We start from the raw sequence: 13,170 nt of genomic DNA, 5'->3' as shown, positions 1-13,170 counted from the left end.
GAGGTAAGCTGCAGAGCCAACCTAGAGGAGTAGTGTGTGTATATGTGTGAGAGAGAGACAGACAGACAGACAGAGACAGAGAAAGACAGACACACACACAGAGAGAGAGAGAGAGAGAGAGAGAGAGAGAGAGAGAAAGAGAGACTTTTTTCAACCATAAAGAATAAAGTGGTGCAATTTGCAGGAAATTTGAGGTAATTGGAGATAATGACACAAGTGAATTTAGCCAGTCTCAAAGAGACCAAAATATCCCATTTCACCTCTCATTTGTGGCTCCTAGATTTTATATAGATGCATAAGATCATGTATGATTGAGGAGGTGGCATGAAAGAAGATGTGAAACTGCCTAGAAGGGCAAAGACTGCTGCTTGGAGTGATGGGGCTGAAAAAGAGCGTAGAGCAGTTATGAGTGGCATGCTCAATGTACAGTGTAAGGTGTATTACCATGCCCCATGTAACATGGCACCCTGTACAGTGAATACAAAGTTATAGCAAAAGAAAAAAGTAAACTGAAAAAGAGTTTTGTACTTACAGTACCTTCCACAGCCTACTTTCTTTATTGTCTCAAAAATACATTGAAAGACTGGACAGATGGCTGAGCACTTAAGGGCACTTGCTGATCTTGCAGAGAACTGGTGTCCAGTTCAGTTCCCAGCATCCACATCAGGAGGCCCATAACTGCCTGTCAAGTCAGCTCCACAGGATCCTATGCCTTCTTCAGATCTATGTGGGCACCTTACCACACCCCCATACACATGTGAACATAAATAGATAGATGATAGATAGATAGATAGATAGATAGATAGATAGATAGATAGACAGACAGATGTATGTGTGTGTGTGTGTCAGCTCTTTTAGAAATATATTTGAAGGCCTCATTTTTGTGTTTCTAGAGCAAGGGTTAGGCACATTCCTCATTGTAGTCAGATACAAAACATCAAAACTAGGTCTCTAATCCAGAAAAAAGCTACAGATTTAAAAGCAAGCCCAAGAAGCACCAGGTGGCAGGGTCGTTAGGTTAATAGAGAGATCTTCTGCACTTTCTTTCATTTTCCCTATAGCTATTGTTTATAGGTTGATTATACTGAAGCCCATCCCCAGAAGTACCCTTGACTGAGAATTAGCACTCAAGTATCTACATACACATGCAGCTGCTGAATAAAGTTGTGGGTTTTTTTTTTTTTTTTTCCAAAGCATCTGCCCTTTCTACATTTGGTGTACTCTGGTCTTTCTATTCTGACCCCAGATAGCTCAGGGGCTAAGAATGCTTTCTGTTCCTGCAGATCTGAGCTCAATGCCCAGCACTTATATACATGAGTGGGCTCTCACTCACCCATAACTCCAGTTTCAGAACATCTAATTTTTTCTTCTGGACTTCGTGGCACTCACAGAACTAACTCTCTCTTTCTCTCTCTCATAATTGACAACCATTACCTAAGATTTGATGAATCACAATCCCCATATTGAAAATAGTCTCAGAATTGGGTCATCAAATGAAATAGTGGCCAGCACCTTAATCTCTCCTTGGATTTTGGAACCTCAGGCTTACCGCTGTATAATTTCCATCGAGAAAATTCCCAGACCCAAAGTTTATAGGCTAAATTGATTTGAGGGCATATGGGTAGTTCAGAAGCCAAAAAACAAAAACACTAGAGTGGGGGATGGGAGATGGCTCACTGGAAATAAAAGCACGCACCAGACAAATGCAAGCAGCAGAGTCCACATTCCCAGAGCACATATTAAAAACAGAAGTGCTTTGCAGGCATGGTAGAGCTGGGGAAGCTGGGAAGGAACTGCACGGACAGGTTGGCCAGCTAACCCAGCAGAACTGGTGAGCTCCAAGTTCAGTAAGAGGAGACTCTGTCTCAAGAAATCACATGGAGAGCAATTGAGAAATACATCTCACATCATCCCCTGGCATCAACACATCTGTACAAAGGAAGGAAGGAAGGAAGGAAGGAAGGAAGGAAGGAAGGAAGGAAGGAAGGAAGAAAGGAAGGAAGGAAGGAAGAAGGCAGGGAGGGAGGGAGGGAGGGGAAGGAAGGAAGGAAGGAAGGAAGGAAGGAAGGAAGGAAGGAGGGAAGGAAGGAAGGAAGGAAAGTGAAGAGGAAAATTGTTCAGGTCTTGTAGTAACTGGAGAGGATGTCATTCTCCTACTCTGACTTGAGGATCTTGGTGGTGTCTCCTGAAAAGACTCCTGGAGGAGGAGTGATTATGTTTCAGTCAGGATGGCCAGCTAGCTAGATACCATGAGGGACAATAAATACCTTCTAGCAATAGCTTCCAGAGAAACGAAACATTTTTCTCCATCACCTGAGAACCACGGGAGAATGTTCTGTAAGATTCTGGAGTTGAGCACTGATGCAGGACATGACTGAGGTTCTCTTGAGAACAACAAAGTGTGAGTAAGTTGAAAATCCAACTTTCATAGTTTCATCATGAATGCAACTCTTAGGCTACTTTTCAGAAACAGACTCCTCCAGCTTATCTCCCAGCATGCTCTATGTCTCCCTCTAAAACATAATATCAGCTGTCCATTTCCACAGACACAAACAGAACTGACAAAACCTGCCTCCTGAACATGCTAGAGAGGGATCCTCATAATGGAAGCCAGGAGAAAATAAATGGCCACCTGTTTATGGCATTGGAGCTCGCCTTGTCCAAGCCAGAACAGTAGCTAAAAAAGACACTGGGAACTAAAAAACAAAGAACACAAGCATATGCACACATGGCTTAAAAACTACCTCATGATCAAAGACATGGCAGTCTATGAAGCTAGACATCCTTCAAGGTCCAGTCAAACTCTTCATGGCCTAAATGCCACTAACTACATTTGCATCAGTCTTAGGACTGACAGGAGCAAGAAAGAACCTAGCATAACTTTCCCCACATCAATGTCCCCAACAATCTCCCCTTGCAGGATGATGTTGTTAGCAGGTGGGGTGACAAATACTAATATAGACCCACCCCCAGAAGGAATGCAAGTTCCACGATGCTCCCAGTGGGAAGACGCTTTATGCTGGAGCCAACTCCCACTCCTGAAAGAGATGAAAAGGTCTGCTAGAACAAGGGAAACAAAACAAACAAACATTTGAGCATCTTGGGAAGCCAGACTGGCCCAAGGCTTTCCCAGAAGCCCTGATGGAAGAACAAAGGGAACTTCAGTTCTGTGTCTTTGTCTAGGACCAGGCCTGGCAAGCCTGGTCTGGGTCTGGCGCCAGTGCCTTGAAGGAGTGAAGGAGTCAAGGTTGTGGTTTTGCTGGGGACCTGGACTCTGCCCCTGGGCTTCGTTTTCAGTCTAACGCAGCTGTGTCTGAGGTACCCTGTGTTCTCTTTGCCAACGTTGTCTGCCTTCACAATCTGCTGACCTTGGCCAGTTTCCCTCTGCAACTAGTACAAAGGATGTTGTACTTATTAAACTTGCTTGGCCTAAGTCATCAGCTTATGTAAGACCACGGTCCCAGCTATTGTTCTTCTCTATCTTTTTTCTTTTCTATTTTTCTCATCCCCAGTCTTCCCATTCAATGCCTTGCCGTTCTGATACCCTTATTTCAGTTCCAGCCAGAGCACTGATATAGATTTCCCTATCATTAACTCACAGTGGAGCTGTGAGAAGAACAAGGAAAGGTCAATGGAATCTATGAGTTTAAAGAGCAGAAAATCAACTCAATTAGGATGAGGGTTACCAAGTGAAATTCACCAGGAAGCAGCAGAACTCCAGACAAGACTTAATATCTTAGTCAGGTTTCTGTGACCAAAAGCAACCTGGGGAGGGAAAGGTTTATTTCAGGTTACAAGTTGCAGTCCATCACAAGGGGAAGTCAGGGTAAGAACACAAGGCAGGAGCCTGGATGCAGGCACTGAAGCAGAGGCCATGGAAGAATGCTTCTTACTGCCTTTCTCCTCAGGGCCTGCTCAGCCAGCTTTCTAACACCGCCCAGGACCACCAGGAGTGGCACCACCCACATCGAGCTGGGCTTTCCCATATCAATCATTAATCAAGACAATACACCAAAGACTTGACCACCAAAAGCCAATGTTTTGGAGGCATTTTCTCAATTAAGATTCCCTGTCCATAGATATATCTAGGTTGGTGTCAAGCTGACAAAAAGCAACAAGTACACTCATGCTCTGTCATCACACCTGCCACAGTGAAAAATGTCAGGAGTCTGGATGGTGGACAGGGGCAGTAGGGAGGTGCACAGGGCAACAGGTCTACCCTGAAGGCATGAAAGCTCTCTCTGCAAACCCTTCAGTGCTCCAATGGTCATAGTCCACCTCTGAGCTACAGAAAGATTAGATTTCCTCCATGCTGCATTTCACCAGGCAGTATTTCCCTGTAAGAGATCACCTAGCATGAAGTAATTTTCTGAACAGAATTTTGGGAAGGTGAGATCCAATTCCAGAGGCCTGTTTTCATGTTGAGAAAGAGCATATGGCCTGATTGTACTAATTACATTCCTGGTGCCGTGACCAAAGGCAAGTTATAGAAGGAAGAGTTTGGTTTGGTTTAGCTCCAGAGGGCCGAGTCCATCTTGGTGGGGAACACTGCAGAGATGGTGGGAGGAGCAGGGAGCTGAGAGCTCCCATCAGGAAGAGGTCTGAGGATTTAATCTCAAACCCCATCCCCAGTGACACACTTCCTTCAGAAGGGCAAGGTTACCTAAGGCTCCCCAAAGAGCACCACTGGCTGGGCCTACAGGAAGACATTTCTCGTTTAAAATACCCTGGTGATGACTGACTCGTATTCATTCATATCCTCTTATTTTAAGTACAAAATTTAAAAGTAAAACCATCCACAGACAAATATACATTCCATGTCCTCTTTCAACTTTCCCGTGTTTGTTCAGGTACTTGGATGTGTTTGTGCTGGTACGCCTGTGTGAGAAAGCACACATACACAGGTGTTGCCATGTGAATGCCAGAGGACGAGACTGGGCATTGCTACACAGACACTGTTGACTTCATTCTGAGACAGGGTCTCTTACTGTTCGCTTAACAGATAGGCTGGCTCCCGGAATCAGCCTCTCCAGCTCTGGGATTACAAGCGTGTGAGCTTTATCCAAAGTCACGCCCTCTTGTTTGCAAGTTGAGTGCTTTACCGGCTGAGCTTTCTTTCTAGCCCTGCTAAGTTTTCTCAAAGCAGAATATTCTGAATTCAACACCCAAGGGGATCCTGGTCACTGCTTCATGCGGAATAGCAGTCTTCCTCATATTGAGAATTTACGTGTGGCTTGTAAAGGCCTTCCCTAGGGTTTAATCAATCTCACTTGCTCAAGAAGTACTGAGATGACTGCATGCCTTGTTCCACGCCGTGGTGGGTGTTAAGGACACTCCGGTCTCTGCCCTCTGAGAGCTGGCAGACAAGCAGAGGGAGCAAGATATAGCCAGAGGCTGACAGCACTAGACAACAGATGGTTCAGAACAGACACACTGGGAAGCAACAGACCCACGTGTGGGTTGTAGCCTCGGGGCTCCTGGCTCTGCGGCTTGACAAGATTTTTACCTTGTTAAATCCATCTTGTCACTTGTATAAAAAGGTAATAACAGGGCCTACTGCACAGGTTTCTTGTAAAGAGTAAAAAACAAATGTGCTGTGTTTCCTGTTGTTAAAACTCAGTAGGGAGGACTAGACATTTTATCTAGTTCAAAGTTTCAGAGAGTGAACCCTGTGGCACCAGCTCTGGTGTGAGTCCTGGTTGTCTAGGACATTGGCAGACGGCATCAAGGTGTGGTGTGTCTGTGAGGGTGAAGGTGACACAGGAAGCCAGGTGACTGAGGTCCCATGGGAACCACATTAACCCTTTCTAAGGACTTACCTCTCAGTAAGAGAGGTCTTCCTTGGAAGGTCAACAACTTCTTAATATTGTTATTCAGAGGACCAAAACTCTAACACATGCAGCCTTGGGGGAGACTCTCAAAGTATATCTGAATCAGAAACTAGGGACATGACTCAGTGGGTAAAGACTGAAGTGTAGACCTCTCATACCACACAGGGGTAATACAGGGCGCGTCTATAATTCCAGCGTTAGGAAGCATTACAGAGGGAGCCCTGGGGCTTGCTGGCCAGCCAGTGGAGACATCTGTCTCAAAAAATAATGGAGGCACAGAAAAAGACGTCTGACACCAGCCTCTGCGTGTGAAAACACATACTGCACACACATGCACTTATGGATCTTCAGAAAGAAAAGTAAGTTTAAGAAAGAGAGAGAAAGAAAGAAGGAAGGAAAGATGGGGTTGGACAATGGCTCCATTATTTTTGAGGCAAATGGCTACACTGGCTGGCCAGCAAACCCCAGTGCTTCTCCTATGATGCTTCCTGCAATTTCCTTATGTGGTGTGAGAGATCTAAACTTAGGTCTTTACCTGCCTAGCCACGTTCCCAGTTCCTGGTTTGGAAACAGTTTGAGAGCATCCCCCAAGGATGTGTGTGTTAGAATTTTGGTCCTTTCGGTAACAATGTAAGTAAGTGGTTGACCTTTCAAGGTGGACCTCTCTTAACAAAGAGCATTCGCTGCTCTGGCAGAGGATCTGGTTCAGGTCCCAGCACCCGCATGGTGGCTCACAATTGTCTGAAACTCCCGTTCGAGGGGCTCGAACTTCTTCTGGACTCAACAGACACGAGGCACACACATGGTATATTTATGTGCATGCAGGCAAGCACTCATACACATACCACAGAATACATGTAAAAACTCGGCTACTGCCTAGACCTTAATAAGAACTCAGTAAGTATGTGGCAACATCAGTGTCAAATGCTAGAGAAACACACAGAAGGGTAGGAAGGAAAATTCTAAAGAAAGAAGCACCGAAATGAGGAAGGGCAGCAACGTGAATGCTGAGCATCAGTCTGAGGCCAATTGCTTCCCCCAGTGGACATTTATCAATGTCTGCAGGCATTTCCCATTATAAGGACTGGATAATAGATTCCATGCAAAACCAAGACAACATGTCCCTTCACAGGTCATCAATCCTACAGTAATGGTCCCACAAAAAATAATTTACATTCAAGTCAAGATGTAAAACTTAAAAGGACAATTATAAACATGTTCAAAGAATTCAAAGAAGGCCTGAAAAAGAAAAAAACAAAACAAAACAAAACAAAAAAAAAAAAAAACACACCTGAATGATCATACAGAGAATTGGAATTAACTGATTGAAGTCAGAAAAAAAAATGGATTAAAGAAATGAGAAAGACAATTTAAAAAAATGTAGGATTCAAGAAAGCAATAAAAGTGCTGAAGAAACAGGCATCGTAGTGGTACAGGCCTTTAATCCCAACACTCGAAGGCAAAGGCAAGTAGATCTCTGTGGGTTTGAGGCCAGCCTCATCTACACAGAGTTCCAGGACAGCTGAAGCTATGTAGAGACTCTGCCTCAAAAAATGCTGAAGAAAATCCAAACTAAAATGAACTAAAAATTTCAGCTAGTCAAATAAAAGGATGGTGAAAATCATCTTTTTCCATAGAGTGGGTCTTGTAGAAGGCAGCACAAGGCTTGAAGACACGGCAGGGGAATTGAACCACTCACTCAAAATAAAAGATATTTTAAATGTACAAATGGAACATGCATGATCTTTAGGACACCGTAAAAATGCATGAATTATGGTCATAAGAGGAGAAGAATTCAAGATCAAAAGCATAGAAAATATTATTGACAAAATCATAAAAGAAAAAATTCCAAGTCTTAAGGAAAAAATGCCCATACAGGTAAAAAAGAGACCTATATCAAAGAGATAGGATCAGAGAAAAAATTCTTGTGACATATTATACTGTAAACAAATAATTTAAAAAATATTGAATGCTGTGAGAGAAAAGGGCCAAGTCAGACCCTAAAGACTCCACCCAAAACTCTTAGGGCTGATAAGGACTTTCAGCAAAGTCATAGGGTACAAAAAAAAAATCACAAAACTCAGTAGCCTTCCTATGCAACAATGTCAAGAATATTGGAGGAAAAACAAACAATAAATCAATCTCCTTCACAGTAGTCACCCAAAAATAAGATACCTGGAAAAAAACTTAACCAAGGAAATGAAAAACTTGTACAGTTGAAAACCTACTGATAAGAGCGATGCAGACACTAGAAGACAGGAAGAATTCTCACAGTCATGAACGGGAAGAATCAGTATAGTGAAAATGGCCATCCTAGCAACAGGGAGCTGTGGATTCAGTACGAGGCCGAGTAAGATTTTGAGACAGTCTTCACGTAACAGTTGAAGACTCAACTCAACACAACACATTTATTTTTTCCCCTTAAGCCTCCTAGAATATCAGTGGAAGAGAGATAAAAACAAATGAAACAGCAGGAAGACGGGGCGGGGGTGCTGAGAAGTGCCATCTTCTGTTCTGGCATGGCCTTGCCAGTTATGAACTCATAGAACCTGTGCCTACTGGTACTGGCACACACATACGGACTAAAACAACAGTCAGCTATGGATGGATGGGGGCAGAACTCCCAGGGCCCCATCACTTGTTGTTCAACCACTGACGACCAATAGAATCTAGAAGAGGCGGCATAATATTCAGTTGTAGGCACGCAGATGATTCCACACATCTCTAGGGGGTAGTTCCAGACCCGTCTTTACACAGATGACCCAAGTTAAACTCTGTGGGACAAAAGGACAAATTTAAAGTGTAATGAATATGGAAAAATGCTTGTGCAGAAGAAGAAGGGTTTTCAAAAGGAGGAAAGAAATAAGAGGTGGGGGGGAGAATCACAATAACCTCCATACATAGTATCTGTGTGTGCACATGCATATGTGTGTTTATATGTATATTCCTGTCCTTCAGTTTATCTGCAAATGAATGAATCAAAAAATATATTAGTATTGACAAACAGCTGGGCTGCAGTGACCATCACATTATAATTAAATGAACTCTTAAAGATTTCTCCAAAAGTCAGGAGTAATGACTGTCTTCAGCTGTACTTTTTCTTTTACACATGTACGCGCTCACGTGCGTGCGTGTGTGTGTGTGTGTGTGTGTGTGTGTGTGTGTACTCTCTACCTTATTCATTTATGCTGGAGTCTCATACTGAACTTGGAACTAGGCAGGCAGCCAGCAAGTTCTAGGCATTCTCTTGTCTCTGCTCACAACGCTGGGGGTATAGGCTTTCATGACCATGCCTGGCTTTCTTTGCTTGGGTGCTGGGCATTTAAACTTAGGTCCTCACATGTGAGAAGCAAGCCCTCCTACCCACTGAGGCATCCCCCAGCCCTTTAAACCCTACTCTTCCTATGCTCCACAAAGCAATAAGCAGAGAAGACCATTCTTGGTTCCATGGAGTTCTAGTAACTGTTTCCTTCAAATAACTTCACTCAGTTTGGCCTATTTAGGCCTATTTTGGCTAGTGTGATTTAAAAATGAAACACACACAGCAATGAAGTGTGGCACACTCCAAGATGGCGCTGGGGGCAGGGGAGATGGAATAGGGGAGGAGGCAGAGCTGGGAAAAGCCAGGGCCTAGTTCCACTTTGCAACTTCATTTGTCTTATGTTTTCTTTCCATTTCTCCTCCATATTCTAGATTTATATCCCAAACAGCTCCCAAGACAGTCCTCTGCGACTTTTCCAAGAACTCTTATGATCAAGTTTTATAGCTTCTTTTTACTTCGGGGCATCATAGGGTAATGGCCTATGCTTGAAGGGTCTTGGGATGGATGAAATCTATAACCCTGCACCGATAAAAACGTTATTCCAGACTGCTAAATCTTCCTACTGTCTCTTTGGGCTCTCTGATGCAGAACTTGGCTTTCTCTGCATTTGCATCTTAACTAAGCTCGTTGGATCACTGGTACATTTACACTAAACAGCAGGCTGTCTCTGAAAGAAAAAAAAAAAAAACTATAGACATTAACGAGCCACAGGACAGGTGAGGTTGAGTATGGGACATGTTCTAAGCAGGGAGGTTGAGTTGGTCTTTGAATACATTCCCTCTGCTCTCTGCCCTGCATTCCTGGTGATATTATCAAAGCTTGTTTTAAGACAAGGTCTCTGTGTTGCCCAGGCTAGCTTGGAACTGGTAATCTTCTTGTCCTGTCACCCTGTGCTCACACAGTATGTGGCACCACACCAGCTTGCTCCTTTCCCTTCCTTATTTGAGTTCTATCTCTAAAGGTAATTTCTTATTACTTGAGTTTTAGCAAAATTAAAGCTACTAAAATTTTTGAAATCTATGATTACTTATTAATTAAAACAAGGCAGAGGTCATTATGTAAAAACAGAATGCTGCTTAGTCAGGGAAAAGTTTGCTAGTGGTTCAAAGTCCTAGATGAGGGACGAGGGAACAACAGCAGCTCAGCTAGCTGCCTGCTTTGACAATCACTGGATGCTAAGGATGCTTTTATGTTTCCAAAGGTTTTAAAGAAAAGGCAAAAGATACTTTTCAACAAATTTTCCTGCAAAGTTCTTTTATTTTTTAACTCTTTTCAAATGTTTTACCAACTCCTGTTCTATAGTATTGCTTCTTCCGTGGCCTGATAGAGTATTAATTTGTTTATCTTCAGATTACCAAGCTCACCTTTCATTTTCTACTTAGTCTATCCTTATGTTCTTAAAATGCTTTAACACCTTTCATTGTGTTGGCATTTTTGGCAGTGACAAATTTTCTGTTGTCTTGTATACACTCATATGTGCTAAGCTCCTACCTCAGGCTGAGCACTGGGATGCTGGTCGGGGTCAGGAGGCCAGGCTGTGATTCTCAAGAGTCCTCAACCCCAGATGCTTATAGATATTATGGACTCACACAGATTCTTTCTATTTCTCAGCAATTTCCTATGATACCATTTTGAATACAGGACAAAATACAACTTTGTTAGCCCAGATGATTTCCAATTTGCTACCTTTCTTTCTTTCATTCCTTTCTTCTTTCTTTCTTTTTTTTCTTTCTTTCTTACGTTTTAATTCAGTTAAGGACACTAGCTCATGGCATAGTATCACTCATATCCAAGGTGAGTTTTCCCCACCAATTATTCCTCTTTGGAAAGATACTCACAAACATTTGCAAAAGTATATGCTTCACTAATGTCCTAGTTGTTTCTTCATCCAATCAATCTGATATTAAAATTAATAGTTACAATTCTATCCTGTCTATATAAACCTATTGTTTTTTTTTAAACCATTCCACTTTTATGGATGCTTCTCAAAGGTTCAGGGACATTTCATAATACAAAATATATTTAGTTCATCTCTCAGAGCGTCCCAAAGTTGTAACAATTATAACATGGGTCAAATGGCCAAAATATCTTCAGAGAATGAAGGCAGACTCTGGACTTGTTAGTTTACAGAATAAAAATTCAACGACACAGTACAAATACAAAAGGACATATAGAGTAAACATGCATATTTATAAACAGTGTTCTGCACAGGAAAGACTGGGCCACAACAAGACCAGCAGGACAGACACCAAATCCTGCAGCTCTACATCCAGAACCAGGGACACCTAGTAACAACATCTGGGCTCCAGTGAACAGCTGCCCTCACCAGATGAGGCACTTTAAAAAATGCATGTGGCCTTTCTTGAAGGCTGCTCCCATTTGCTGCCTCCAGGCTTGCTTGGCAAATGACTAACATTTCTGGCATTTCCAGTATCTTAGGAACTCCATGCAACTTAGACTTCATCTTCATAAGTTCATACAAGGGTCTCTTGGGGCCTTCTTACAGAGAATCCAACCTACTTACATATTTCCTGGCCTCCGGGGCTTTCAGGAACCTTCGTACTCACTTCCATGCAAGCCCTACATGGACAATGATGTCAAGTTTCTTGCCTGCTTGAGATGCAACTACATAGACCCCCTTGGACCCAATCTACATCAGCTTCTATTGTGCCTTTGTGGTTGGATCTGGAAAAACACCCCCAGCCCAAGGGACTCCTTCAATGTCATTCTCAGTTCAGGATCTCTCCTTTCAAATGGGGTTGCACTTTCATAAGCCAGCCTTTAGCAGGTGGACACCTAATTTCATGCCCAAATGCTGAACTTGAGCCTTTAATTCAACAGCACTAAACTCTTAAACAAAAACAATTCCACATTTCACCACCACTTTCCACATATAGTTCCTTTATCAGATCTGTGGCCAAATGCCTGGCAAGAAGCAACTGAAGGTTGGAAGGGCCTACGCAGGCTCACAGTTCAGGGAATACTGCTCATTCTGAAGACAGAGGCATGGCAATGGGGGCAGGACCAGCAGCCGTAGTGGTGTGAGCCTGACCTGTAAGCTCACATCTTGGTGGAACAATACGTTGAGAAAGGGGAACAATGCATTCTTCTGGCACGCTCCACCCCTTTTATTCAGTCCACAGCCCATGGAATGGTACCACGAGGATCTATGGTGGGTGTTCTCACTGAGGCACACTTACAAACACATAAAATACTGATATCTTAGATGTTTCCAGTTCAATCAAGTTGTCAGAATCAACCATCACGCATGATAATAAAGAATGTGCCTTGTAAACCTTGACTTTGCTATTTTAGTGTTTTAACATAAGTGTAATATATGTTACAATGGCTCTCTAAGACTCCCAAATCATTCCCATGGCACAAGAGAACAAGAACTAGTCATTTCTGGAAAGAATAAACACAGGCTGAGGAAAGCTCAGTCAGCAAGTGTGTCCCTCTGTGAGGACCTGAGTCTGAACCCCAAGACACAAGTAAAGAAACCAGGTGCAGCCACTGCATTTGTGATCCCAGCGGTGGGGAGGTGGAGAGAGATGGGGTCTCTGAGGCTTGATGGTTGGTCAACAGTTGGCGCCTTCCCTCATGCTACCAGTACCATGCCAGTGAAAGACCGTATCTCAAACCATGAGGTAGATGTCATTTCTGAGGAAGGATGCCTGGGATCTTACAAGCCTCCATGTGTTATCTTAGTTAGGGTTTTGTGGTTGTGAAGAGATACCAAGTCCATTGAAACTCTTCTTTTTTTCCACATTTAAAACATTTCTTTCTTTCTTTCTTTCTTTCTTTCTTTCTTTCTTTCTTTCTTTCTTTCTGATAATTTATTCACTTTGTATCCTGGTTGTAGCCTCTTCTCTTGTCTCCTTCCAGTCCCACCAACCCTCACTCTTCTCCCTCTATGCTCCTTCCCTAGTCCACTGATAGGGAGGTCCTCCTCCCCTTCCTTCTATCTGACCCTAGTATATCAGATCTCATCAGGGCTGTCTGGATCATCTTCCACTG

This window comes from Meriones unguiculatus, chromosome 16 (genome assembly GCF_030254825.1).
Source record: "Meriones unguiculatus strain TT.TT164.6M chromosome 16, Bangor_MerUng_6.1, whole genome shotgun sequence".
NCBI classification, from domain to species: Eukaryota; Metazoa; Chordata; class Mammalia; order Rodentia; family Muridae; genus Meriones; species Meriones unguiculatus.
This window is presented reverse-complemented; position numbering follows the sequence as displayed.